This window comes from Plectropomus leopardus, chromosome 5, assembly GCF_008729295.1.
Source record: "Plectropomus leopardus isolate mb chromosome 5, YSFRI_Pleo_2.0, whole genome shotgun sequence".
Lineage (NCBI taxonomy): Eukaryota > Metazoa > Chordata > Actinopteri > Perciformes > Serranidae > Plectropomus > Plectropomus leopardus.
In genome coordinates this window covers 30,996,287-31,008,775 of record NC_056467.1, presented here as the reverse complement: position 1 = coordinate 31,008,775, position 12,489 = coordinate 30,996,287, and positions in this window count along the sequence as shown.

The window sequence follows — 12,489 nt, the reverse complement described above, 5'->3', positions numbered from 1 at the left end:
TGAATTTTTAAACTAATGTCGAAGCATCACGTATTGCTTGCAAGACGGAAAATGTTAATTTTCTCTAGATTCAAAAGTCTCCCCATTTAAAAGTTTTTCCTCAACAAAACATGCTCATAATTGTTCCCTACATGTGACTTGGTGGTAACAAAAAAGTTAATGTATGTAGTATTGTAGTGGTGGTACCCAAAAATGGGCAAATATGCATGCCACTCAAGAGTTGTAGTCGTGTTCAGTGCTTCTTAAACATCTCAGTTACAGGAAGAACATTTGAAAACAGCCAAAACAGAATAAGACAGATGTGCATGAGGACTGATCATTCTCAGTTGCAGGCCTACATATCCCGTAGATAATACTGCATGAACATTGTTATGACACAGCACTGTAGGCATTAACAGCAGAAGCTGTAGAGCAGGTATATCACAGCAAAAAAAAAAAAAAAAAAGTATTTTGATTAACATATTATTGTAATTGAGAAAAGAGAATGGATTAGAGACACAAAAGCACATGGATGAGACTTGAAAAATATCTGGAGGGGGAGGGACTTTGGAGGAGAACGTGATAAACTATGCACACTAGTGCATGACGTCTTCCCTTTGTGTGTGTGTGTGTGTGTGTGTGTGTGTGTGTGTGAGTTCTCAATCTACTTATCTGCTGCTGTGATGATGCTGTGCGACGTAGGCTACAAGGGTGAGTGCATGTGAGGGGAGATTCATGCTGTATGAGGAGAGAACAGTGCCACCGAGAGGCGGGAGGCGAGAGAGTGTAGCGTCACTGGCTGCATTGTTACTGTTTTATATCTCACTATTGATGGATCAGAGTTTCCTTTCGGAGAGCATAACATGAGACATTATTGTATGGTTTATCAGATCAGACTCTGGTCAAATGAGCATCTGCGTTTGATCATTTCAGTATCTTATCAGAACACACATTAAGCGCTGTGAGTAGGGCACCGGTGCCGGAGGGGCCACAAAAACAGTTCGATTTGATCATTATAATCATAATCATACTTATTGCATGAATGCTGCGTTCATGTGACGTTGGAGGGTCGTAGTTTCCTAGTTGGAAAGTCACTCTTCAGACTTCCATTGTGTTCATGTGCTTTGAGGTCATAAAGTGACAACAACATAGAAGGTAAAAAACAAACAAAAAAAAAGATGGGTTGCATTTTAATGCTAAAAGGATTTAAACAAGACATGGCAGTTGTTTCCAGTTTGTTTATGTTTTTATATATTTATTTTTTATATATGTCTGTGTATCTGTTATTTTTTTTATATTTAACCTAGACCAATCTACATGGGCAGCTGTTAATATTAATACCATATTACACTTAACATGTGATCAAAAATGTATATTGAATACATGAATTAATAAAAAAAAAAGTTTCTTGCCATTGACCAAACGTTAACTTTTGCCCGCCATGTTTATGCATTGATGACATCAAGTCAGCAACTTGTGTCATAAAACAGTGTTATCGATGTTAGTATACTGGCATGTTTTATAGTTAAAAGTTTAATTGTTTGCTACAGCTAATAGATGCATATACTAAATGTGCAACTACTTGTGAATGTTAGCTACTAGGAACAAAATAACATTTTTTTTTTTTTTTACCGTCAGTTGTTGAAGCTGTTTCCATGCTTTCCACCATTTCTGCTGCTCTCTAACATCACACAAACGTCACAACTCAGCAACTCGGTATCATAGAAATTTTCCAATTTCTCATGCGTAATTACAACTTTGGAAGGCCATTCGTGTGCTTGTAACTCCTAACTTGTAACTCATAATTTGTAACCCATAAATACGGTAAAAACGAAGGTAGCATAACTTTCCAAGTTAAGGGCCTTTCGGACACAGTGCGGTTCGAGCTGCGCTGCCATCTGGTTCCATGAACACAAGAGTGCTGCGCGAGCTCAAGCAATTATGTTTAAAGGCATCCAAATAGCCAGCAGCAGCCTTGTGTCTCATCTTATATCCAGTAAGTCTAAAATTAAGTTGTGATGCAGCCCATCATCCCCAGCAACATCATCATTTAATGATAGTTAGCATTTGTTTCTCTGAAGAAAAATTACTCTGCAATATGCCAAATTTTCATCAAAATGTTGGGTTTTTTTGCAAGTTTTTTCTGCTGCACTATTAAAAGGCATTTTAACACATTTCTCAAATGGTTTCTAATCCATTTCAGTCTTGTTCTCAGGTGGCGTCCCTCTAATAGAAAGTGTCATTCAATGAAGGTGGACCTACATCACCACACATCAATTTATTCAAGGTAAATGAAAAATATCAACATGTAATTTGTTACATCAGCTATGTTGCAGAGTAACACATGTATCATCAGTCAAAATAAATGTTTCTAGGCTTCTGTAAACTTAATGTTTTTCATTGCATTGAATTGAGAATGTCTACTGAAAAACCAGTCATATTTTTCCATATAAAGAAAATGTTCTTTTTGTGAGAATTTGATAATATATTTTACAACTGAGGCAGTCACTTTGTTATCCTATGTTACTATTTAAATGTTAAATCCAGACACATTTATCTGTGAAAAATTGTCTTCCAAAAGTATCTCTCTTTTATAATACACAGTCTTTGCATTACCATCAAGTAATGTATTTTGTATATACATCAGACCATGCCTAAAATCCTGGGTGAATATAGAGAAGTTTCCATTTTCTTAGCAAAACTCGTAGCATATCAAAATTCTTTCAGACATATTCAGTCTGCCACAAAAGGTATCCCCTTCTGTAATCCACAGTCTCTGCTCTGCAATCAAGTATTTAATTTTGTGTGTACTTCAGTTTATAAGTAAATTTGTTGAATTATTGAATATGAGTTTCTACTTTTCCAGCAAAAGTGAGTGGGTTACACACTGTATACTTTCTTTTCAACCTGCCACATGTGCCCGCCCTCTACATTTCATATTGTTAATTATTTGGTAAGAAAATATAAAATAACAGAAATCAACACCAATTTTGAGAAATATGTCTGACAAGATATTTTTAATTTTAGTTTACCTTGGGCATGCTCAGTCTGAAAACAGTGTGCACCATTTTGCATGGGTTTCAGGATTGAATTATATGTTTCTTTAAAAGATTAGGCGGGTTTCCATTACAGATTTACAAACTTAAGTGATATTTACTAAATGTTGATAAAACACAATTGCAAATCACTGGATTTCCATTAAGTGATGTTATGCGACTTCTCCTCTCACGCTAACATTTCTAAGAAGCATGGCAATGGATGTTTAAAACATTAGCCAGTTTATTTATGTTGCAGCCACCGCACTAGCCGTCATTATTTCCAATCCAAGGCGACGCAGGCGTGTTATGCAAGCAATAATGGAAAGGCAAGCCCCTGCGGCCACGTATGAGAGATTTCTGGGAGGTGATAGTGCATCACACAAAAGTTGAGTGGATCATCTGGAAGCTTTGAATCCACAATTCTTCTGTAAAATCATTGGACTAACACTTCTTGTAGCGCCTCCTGCATCATGTCTAAGAGAGCCAGTTCCTACTGACGAGCACAGTAGGTTTTGCCAAATGTTGCCTTTTTCAAATCATCTGAAATACCACCTCATGCAAGAATAAAAGCCTTTTTTGCGTTAAAAGGAGGGGGGGTGCGTAACTGGCCTTTTTTTCTTGTTTGATGGGTTTATCAACGGTGGTACCCAATCATGATGTTTTAAACATTATTACAATTTAAACATTATGGGGTTGTTGTTTTTTTGGCATGTAACACATGGAATATATTTACAAATAAAGGAAAATAATTCAATTTAAAAAAAACACGCACTTTCCCCACAAATGAGGCATCAACAACCTTGTATACACTTCCGCTCTCCTCTCCTCCCCCTGCCTCTGTGTGGCACGAATGTCCTCTCCTATCAGTGAGTGGGCTGCAAGTCAAATTAGCTCTCCGTCATCCTGTTCGCTGAGCGCACCGGAGGCTACTGCGGTACGATGCGGCGACGCACGATGCCGAGCGAGGATGAGAGGATGCGCAATGGCCGAGCGAGTGTGGGGGAGAGACCGAAATAAGATTTCACTGTGGTGTTCGGCTGTGATTCAGACGATGGGACACAAGTGAGCGCACGTTTGACTGATTTGTAGTGCTGTAACGCCAGTGATGCAGGCCGACTGGACGGATGTGGTGGCGCTGATCCCACTGAAGGATGCTCCACAGCCCGAGGAGGATTGAATCGGGTTCGTCTGTAAACAACAAGGAAGCAGGGAGACATTAAGTAAAGGACAGTGGATTAAAATACCCGGACTGAGGACACTGAGGCATCGAAGCAGGTGAGAAACAATAAAACCTCTCCCTGTGCATCCCTTTCAGGAGATGTTGGCTGGTGATAGTGTTTTTTCAGGTACAGTGTGTGGCTTGACGTGGATCATCTTCATCATAGTGGCACACAGCCTGCTGATATGAATAGTGTGATATGCGTGGCCCAAACCTATTTCTGCCGTTTATGTGACGATTTCTTGAGTCCCTATGGGTAAATTCTCTAAGCTGTGTAGGCATGAGGAGTGGATTTATGGCTCTGTGGCCACCTGTGATTCATTTTTAGTCCCATTTTTTGATTCTGTACGGCTGACGCAACAACTAATCTAATTGGCACCACGATGGGCATGGTGTGAATGCCCGTTTTTATATAAGAAAAGGGTTTGATCGTGTGGGAGTAGTTTGAAAAAGAAGCCACTTGGATTCAAATGTTTGACCTTTGACAGACTCACACCCCCGCAGACATGATAGCTGTAATCCAGTCAGCTGAACCAGCATCAAACAAAATCAGCTTGCACAGTGGGGAAAAAAAGAGATATTAATCATTCCTCAGTTTCCAATATTCCTTTTGGAATATTACTTGAGCAAAAGTCTTAGAGTATTTGATATTTACTGCACTGAAGTATCAAAAGTAATTGTATGATATTAAATGTACTGAAGTATTAAAAGTAAAAGTGCAAGTAAATTCCATCCCCTCCTCCCTTCCTTCCCTATTTTTAGTGAGTAATTATGATGCTTTGGGGAAATGTGATGGAGTAAAAGTAAAAGTCGACAGAAATATAAAAACACAATTAGCACACATCACATTTTTCAACTATGTGTTTTTAATTCCCTTGTTTTGTCCCTCTCTCCTGCAGGTTGCTTTATGACAGCTAAGTGAGAATCCGACTGACACGGAGGGCAGTGAAGCTTGTAAGACGGTGTCACTGAGCATCAGTCTGGAAGAAAGCAAACTTCTGATTATCCTCTCTATCATCGGTGCAGACAGCTGGACGGCTGACCTGGGTGTTTCTTTTCTTTGCTAGCAGACTCTCAGAGTTAAGGAGCGATAGAGGGAAACAGAAGCGCAACTCCATCTCGCTGTCAGGAAAACAACTGATTCTTTTTTTTGTCCAAAAACTCAGACATTGTCAGAATGAACTGTTGAGATATTAGTGAGAGAGTCAGCCCTCTCTTGCACTGTCAAGTAAATGTTTCCTCTTTTGTCAGAATGAATCAGTAACAAATGCGCAAGACTATTTCAGAGACTTCATAATGCTTCGGTTATTTTTTCCAAACTTTTTACCTTTGAGCTGTCACACTCTGAATTAAGAATAGACCTTGATATTGCCAGCGTTCCCTCTCACAAATGAGAATTCAACTTGACCTGGCAGGCTGCATTTTAATAAAGCATAAGCGAGGACAAACCAATAAAACATAGATGAGGCCAACAACAAGCACCATGCTCCAGCAGAATAACAACAACAACTACCCCTGTCTGAATGTGTCAGGCTCCACCCGGGAGATACTCCAGAAGTGCTCCAGAGCCTCTCTGCCCTTCCCCAGCCGACTGGAGCTGGGTCTGGGGGACCTGCCGCTGATCCGGGGCCTCCGAGCCTGGGCCCTGTGCTCCAAGAACCGCCGGAAACCTGGTGGTATGCTGGGAGGTGGACAGGCCCCGACAGCTCCTCCTGCTGGCCTTGGGAGCTCGACTTCCTGCCCAAGGCCTGCAGATGTGTACCTGAGTGGGGAGTGGGGTCGGATGGGGTACGGGCTTCCCTTGGGGCTGGACGCCAGGCAGGCTGGGATCGGAGCTTTGGTAACAGTCGCCACTCTGAAGACTTCAGAGGGCAGCGGGAAGACACAGACTCAATGCCTCTTCCTCCGGACTGAGAAAGGGAGCTGTTTGTACTCCACAGCTAAGCCCAGTGCTGGTGTGACGACCAGTGTAGCCTCCAGTGTGGTTGGGGGATGGCTGAGAGGAAAGACAGCAGGAGGAGGCAGAGACATCCCAGCCGGGAGGAGGGACAATGGGCTAACTCCGCCAGCACATGCCGGAGTAAACCGTGTCCGGGTGCGATCCGGCCGGAGATGGAGGAAGTCCAGTAATGCAGCAGGCCGGGAGAAAACAGGCGTGAGCAGAGAGAGGCAGCAGAGCAGCAGGGAGGATCCCCCTGAAGAAATCCCTGTGGAAGAAAGGCAGGAAGACCGAGACAAAGGAGTCCTGGCCAGTAAACAGTTTCCCAGCCCGCAGCAGGACAGCAGAAGAGCCAGACAGGAAAACGAGGGAGCATGCAGAAGTCCTCGATCCTGCCACAGTGCTTTTCACAAAACTTGCACTCAGCGCGGAAGGAGAGAGGACGAACACGAGGAAGGTGAAAGTCCAAGAAGAGGCACCCACAACAGTGATGTGAAAGGAATGAGGAAGGAGAGACAAAAGAATGAGGAGGAGGAGGAGAAGGAGTCATCTAACTCTGTTCTGGCTGTATTAAACCATGACCTAGAATCTAACCACTTTCTGCCAGAATCCAAAAATGGCTGTGATGTTGAAGAGATTATAGAAGATGGGAGCAACGAGGAGCTGAAGACACAAACCTCACACGGCAACTATTCAGAAAGATGGGAGGATAGAAACTCAACAAACAGTGATTTTATTCATGGCCACTGTGGACTGGTGACTGATGACTTTCCAATAAGACATAAGACAGATTTTGAACCCCCCTGTGAAGACATAGAGGCACTTGCGAATGAATTTTCTGGTCATGTTCAGGCAGATCAAGAATCAGAAAAAAAGATGGAGGGTGTGGATGTTAAAGAGGAGGAAGGAGGCAGTCAGACTCCTGCTGAATCCTCGGCTGTATCCGAGGACTCTGAGGACTCCACCTGCCCTGCCTCCATCAGCTCTGCAGTCTCCCCCAAGCCCTCCACTCCTGCAGAGGGCAGCACCTGCGATGCTCACCATGAGACTTGTGGTGTTCTGAGAGAGCAAGAGAACAGCAGACAGGATCTCCTGGAGGGGTATCAGCATGGGGTAGCAGACCGTAGGATCATGGGTAAAGAAGACCTGGATATAAGCAGACTTGAGCTACAAGAACCGAACTGTGCTACTGACAAGAAAAAAAACAGAGAACATCGATTTCTCTTTCAAAATTTGCAAAAGAGCAGCAAGATAGAGACAAGAGAAGTTTCATGTTCACCTCTCGGACATGCAGATGCTTCAGTCAAAGAGACAGACAGGAGCACTGCAACAGAAAACAGCTTTAGTACAACTGAGCTGAAAGGAGCGAGGAGAGATGGGTTGATATGGGAAAATAGAGAAGAGGAGTCACAGGAAGAGAACATAGAGGAGAAGGAATGGGAGGAAGCTTGGAGGAGGGAGTGCACCTGCAACGAGCTGGACGATGGCAGCAGTAAATGTGATGACGTCAAAGAACGGCACACTAAGGATGACATAAATGACTGCCCCGTACTGCACAATCATGATCAAGAGGTAACGAGAAACTGTGCACTGAAAGACAACTGGAGGTTAGAGGAGTCTGCAGACCGATGCAGGGAGAGGGACAAAGAGGACGGAGACACCTGTGGACAAACAAGTATCACTAATTTTGACACAAATGGAGAGACCAGCACTAATGTTGCCTGTGCTAAACCCTCCACCTCTCTTGCGCTCTCCCTGGCTAATCCTGCCCCGTCTTTGCCCCCCCTGGGATCCATGGCAACTGGCCTGCCCTGCCTGGAGGCGGAGAAAGAAGAGGAGGAGGAGGAGGAGGAGGAGGAGGAGGAAGGGGTCAGAGTGCCGGTAGGAGACAGAAAAGCAGGCCAGGAGGAGAAGAGGAGGCTCAGAAGACAACTGAAGGAGCAGGGCGTGGAGGAGAGGGGCTCCACCGTGGCCACTGAGGAGGGGAGGAAAGAGGAGGAGGAGGGGGAGGAGGAGGAAGATGAATTTGGAGTATTCATGCAAGCGGAGGGAGAGCTGGCCTGGAGCAAGGGATACACCATGTCTGCCTCAGTGCCTTGTGGGAGCAGAGAAAGTGTTGGTGAGTCTCACGGCTGTTAGTTTGTCATTCTCTGTCTCTTTCCATGTCTGCTGGCTGGCCGTCCCCTCCCTCTCTTTCTTTCTTTCTTTCTCCTTAAGTATATCTCTCGCCCCTTTGGGAGCTTTAGTAAGTTTGCATTTCTGTTTGACACAGACTTGGGACCGAGGATCTTTTGGTTAAAGGCAACAAAGCTGACATTAAAAGGCTTCCGAAATAGAGCAGAGTCTGTTAAAGATGTCAGAAACGTACAGACTTAGAGACGTGAAAATAGCAGCACTTTCACACCCGCTGAGAGCATTAGTGCATTTTTAACCTTTTGTACAGTGTCAGGAATGCATAAACACACATACACACACACACATTGTTTTAAAGGGCCATACCAAATCACATGGACTCTTTGTCACAGTTAATTGTTCTATAATCCATGCCGTGTGTCAGAAATATAAATGTATTTTTCCGTTGTAACAGCATAAATTAGCAGCCACAGTATCATTATAAGGTCATCAAATGGAGACTTTTTGAAAAATCAGTCTGCTCTTATTATGCTTTGCGTGCAGTAATTATGCAGTACTTCATCAAATCCTCAAACAACAGTCCGTATGATATCTATAAATATAGATATCATGAATTAACTCCCTGGGAATGGCGTTATCATGTTAGCTAGTTAATTTATTTTAGATTTAGGAAAATTAAACATGTTTGGGCGTAGTTCGGTTATGTACTTGATGTAAAATTACATACGTTAGGTTTAGGCAAGTACAGTTATGTATTTTTGGTTTAGAAAAGTAAACTTTAGTAGGTTAGGCTTAAAAAGTAAAGTTGCGTAGGTTAGGTTTAGTGAAGTAAAGTTATGTAGGTTGGATTTAGGAAAAGACATGGGCGACACAAAAAACAGTCTTCTCTGGGAAAGTCCTGTGTTTGTTTGACTCATCCACCATCTAAACCAGTCTCGTCACGCAGACTTTTACTCCTAATACTACTTCCTTATGTGCTCCCCTTAGCGCATTGGTCACCTGATTACAGACTTCCCGATTGTGTGGTTTGGGGTTTTTTTTTTTACAAATACTGGTGCATTATTTTTCTTTGGTATATGTACATACAGTGTATGAAAATAGCCTGAACACTGACAAACTATACTGCTGACTGGGAGAAGCTATTTTGGATGCTCCTGGTTGCACAAGTAAAAGTCCCATTCATTTTTCCCATTGACGCTTTAATATGACTCACAGTTGGAGCACCCAACTCTTCACATCAAAACATGGGTACAAAAGATAAACAACTGCGTAGAAAATACATTTTTAGTGCTTTAATGAATTGAGGATAAATCGATAAAGTTGAAGCTTAAAGCCTGTGGATATGTGGAACTCAGAGAGAGAAGTTAACTACAACTCCCAATATGCATTTCATCTAGCTTAATATTCTTTTATGTGTGCCACTAATGGCATTGAAAGCTAAAGATAAGAGAAGACTAAGCTGCTGTTAAAAATTAATTAAGTTGGGGATTAAATCAGATACTATGATACAGTGTTTTGTCCACAAAATCATAGACGAAGCATTTTGAATTCACCGTAGCTCTGATTTATGCCTCTGACCGTCTTCTTCTTTATAGCAATAGCAGCCAAGGCTCATAGTTATTGTAGCATTTAGACCCATGTGCAATTGGCAAATGACAAACAAAACATTATGTCTCAGAAACGAAGTTGCAATAAATAAAACTGAGAAAATAAGCCTACATGATCATTGTAGTGTTTCTGTGTGAATTAACATTGAGGATATCATTAAAAGAAAAATCTGGAAATGGAAACACGCCATGACGGGAAACAATTCTGGTATGGACGCAAATTGTTGCCTGATAGGGAGGAAAAATGATTTAAAAAAATATAAAACAGTATCACAAATTGTCAGAAAAATGTAAAGTATAGATGGTTTATTTTGAAGGTGCTACAACTCACAAATACACTGATATGAACCTTTCAAGAAAAATTACTAAGAGTATACTAATAAATAATGATGTCATCCAGAGCGCTCCATGCAACAATGTCTACTTAATTACTAAAATAATAATCTGACACTATGAATCGGCACTCACGATGCAGACACACATGTAGCTGAGTGTGTGACATTTTTGTGGCTTTTTGTTTTTCTGTGTTAATCAGTCCTTAGGTTCCCTCATTATGCTCCTTTTAGCTAATCACCTAAGCCCAGTTTCCACTGCGAAGCAAAACGAGGCTAAGCCAGGGTTTACTCGTTACTTATTTCTTCTCAGTTTATCCACCTAACATCATTTCTGTGATTATTTTAGCATACTGCTGAGGAGATATCAACAGAAGGTGCTGTCTACATATACAGGAAGCCCTTTGTGTGGATTGTCATGGGTTAAAGGACCATTACAGTGTTTTTTTAAAATCTAAGTTTTAAATTTAAGTTTTAAATCTTAAACCAACAGTGTGTAAGATTTAATTAAAAATCAGTGTTTTGCTAACACTGTTTGGCTTGTTACAGAGGGACTGCCACCCTTGGTGGCTGACTTAAAAATCCGAATTGCCCTATCTAGTAGGGGTCGATATATGGAACCGATATGCATGCAAGTGAAAATCTTTCTGCCAATATTGAGAATTTGTAATGTAACAAACACCTACACAAAACTTGTTACCAACTGAAACTAATACACCACAGTTTGTGTATAACCCATGTAATCAGAAAGGCTGGGATCACATGACCAGTGCACTGACTGGAATAATAAGGAAGCAAGACTAAACATCCCTGTAAAGAGGTCAGCTGGGTTGGTAGATGGGTCAAGCAAACACAGGACTTTCTCCTGTTCTTCTGTTCAATCAACATCAAATACAGAATGGTCCCAGCAACTTTTTTATAAAGTCAAGTGAAAATTAAAAAGAAAATTAATAAATAAAAATAGCCTCCTGAGGTCTTACAGAGTAAAAGAGAGATATACAGAAGTGCGAGGCAGCATGACAGCTTGATATTCCCGCCCTAAACAGGCAGCGTAAAAGTGGCAAGTGTTTGGTTTATCGATTCTGGGCTACTGTAGAAACATGGTAATGCAACAAACTGCTAATTCTAAGGTAATGAAAAGACGATTTCTGCCAACATGTCCTGCCATATCCTACTCACTGGACCTGTAAAGGGACACACTACTCAAATACAGAAATTTATTTTTGTACCTTTAGAAGCCATGCAGATCATTTTGGTTTCATTCGCTCAGGTCTGGGTAATCCACAAAACACAAGAACACAATGTCAAACATTTTTATCAGCACTATTTCTTTGGTTGAAAGTAGTATTAGTGAAAACAGTGGCTGCTTCGAATCCGGGAAAAATACATTTTAAAAAATCTATCAAAAACATAAAGAGTGTAGTTTGCAAAATGTTTAGCTGTGAAGCAAAATATATGTGACGTGCAATAAATCACAAGGAAAATAAAACTGCCTGAAACATATAAAACTACAGGTAAGTAAGGTCTTGAGCCCCGAGTTGGTTGCTGACTGTGGAACTCAAATAAAACTGAAACAAAAAATGAGTTGACCAAGAACACTTTTAATCTTGTGATTAACATGGAGAGTTGTTACTTGCTCTGGTAAGCACCACTCGGCCCTGCAGTAGAAATGAGACCTCAGTCTGTCCTGACCTGAATTCCTAACCAATCTCTCATTCTCGCTACTCTGTATTAATCATTCAGAGTTGGGTTAAGTGAGGGAGGAGGCCTGGGTGTATAGGCTCCTGTTAGCCTGAGGTTATGGGGCAACGGGTGATAGAGAAAGTCACACAGAGACGACTGAAGTGTCTGATAGATCCATCATGCAACGTCTGAGCAATGGAAGGTAAGATTGGAAGGCATCAGGCATCAAAGTGAGATAAATATTTGCTGAAATGTGTCCTTGCAGAGAGACTCCTGATACAGCGGGAAACTTTAGCAATGGCAGGCAATATTCACAGCAACAGATGATGCAATGAGACACAAATGTTCTCTTGCTTCCTTGCAACCAGATGATTAACGTAATAGTTGTTGGAACTCGTCATGCACTGCTGCTCTTAGAGATACTTCGATCCCACTTTTTCCATTCTGATACCAAGACTACATTCACTCTGCGGGCCCAAGTACACTTCAGTTGCAACCCACTTTGTGGTCGGAGGTGGAATTGCAGCTTGAATGAAAAAAATTAGGCTTCATTTTTTCA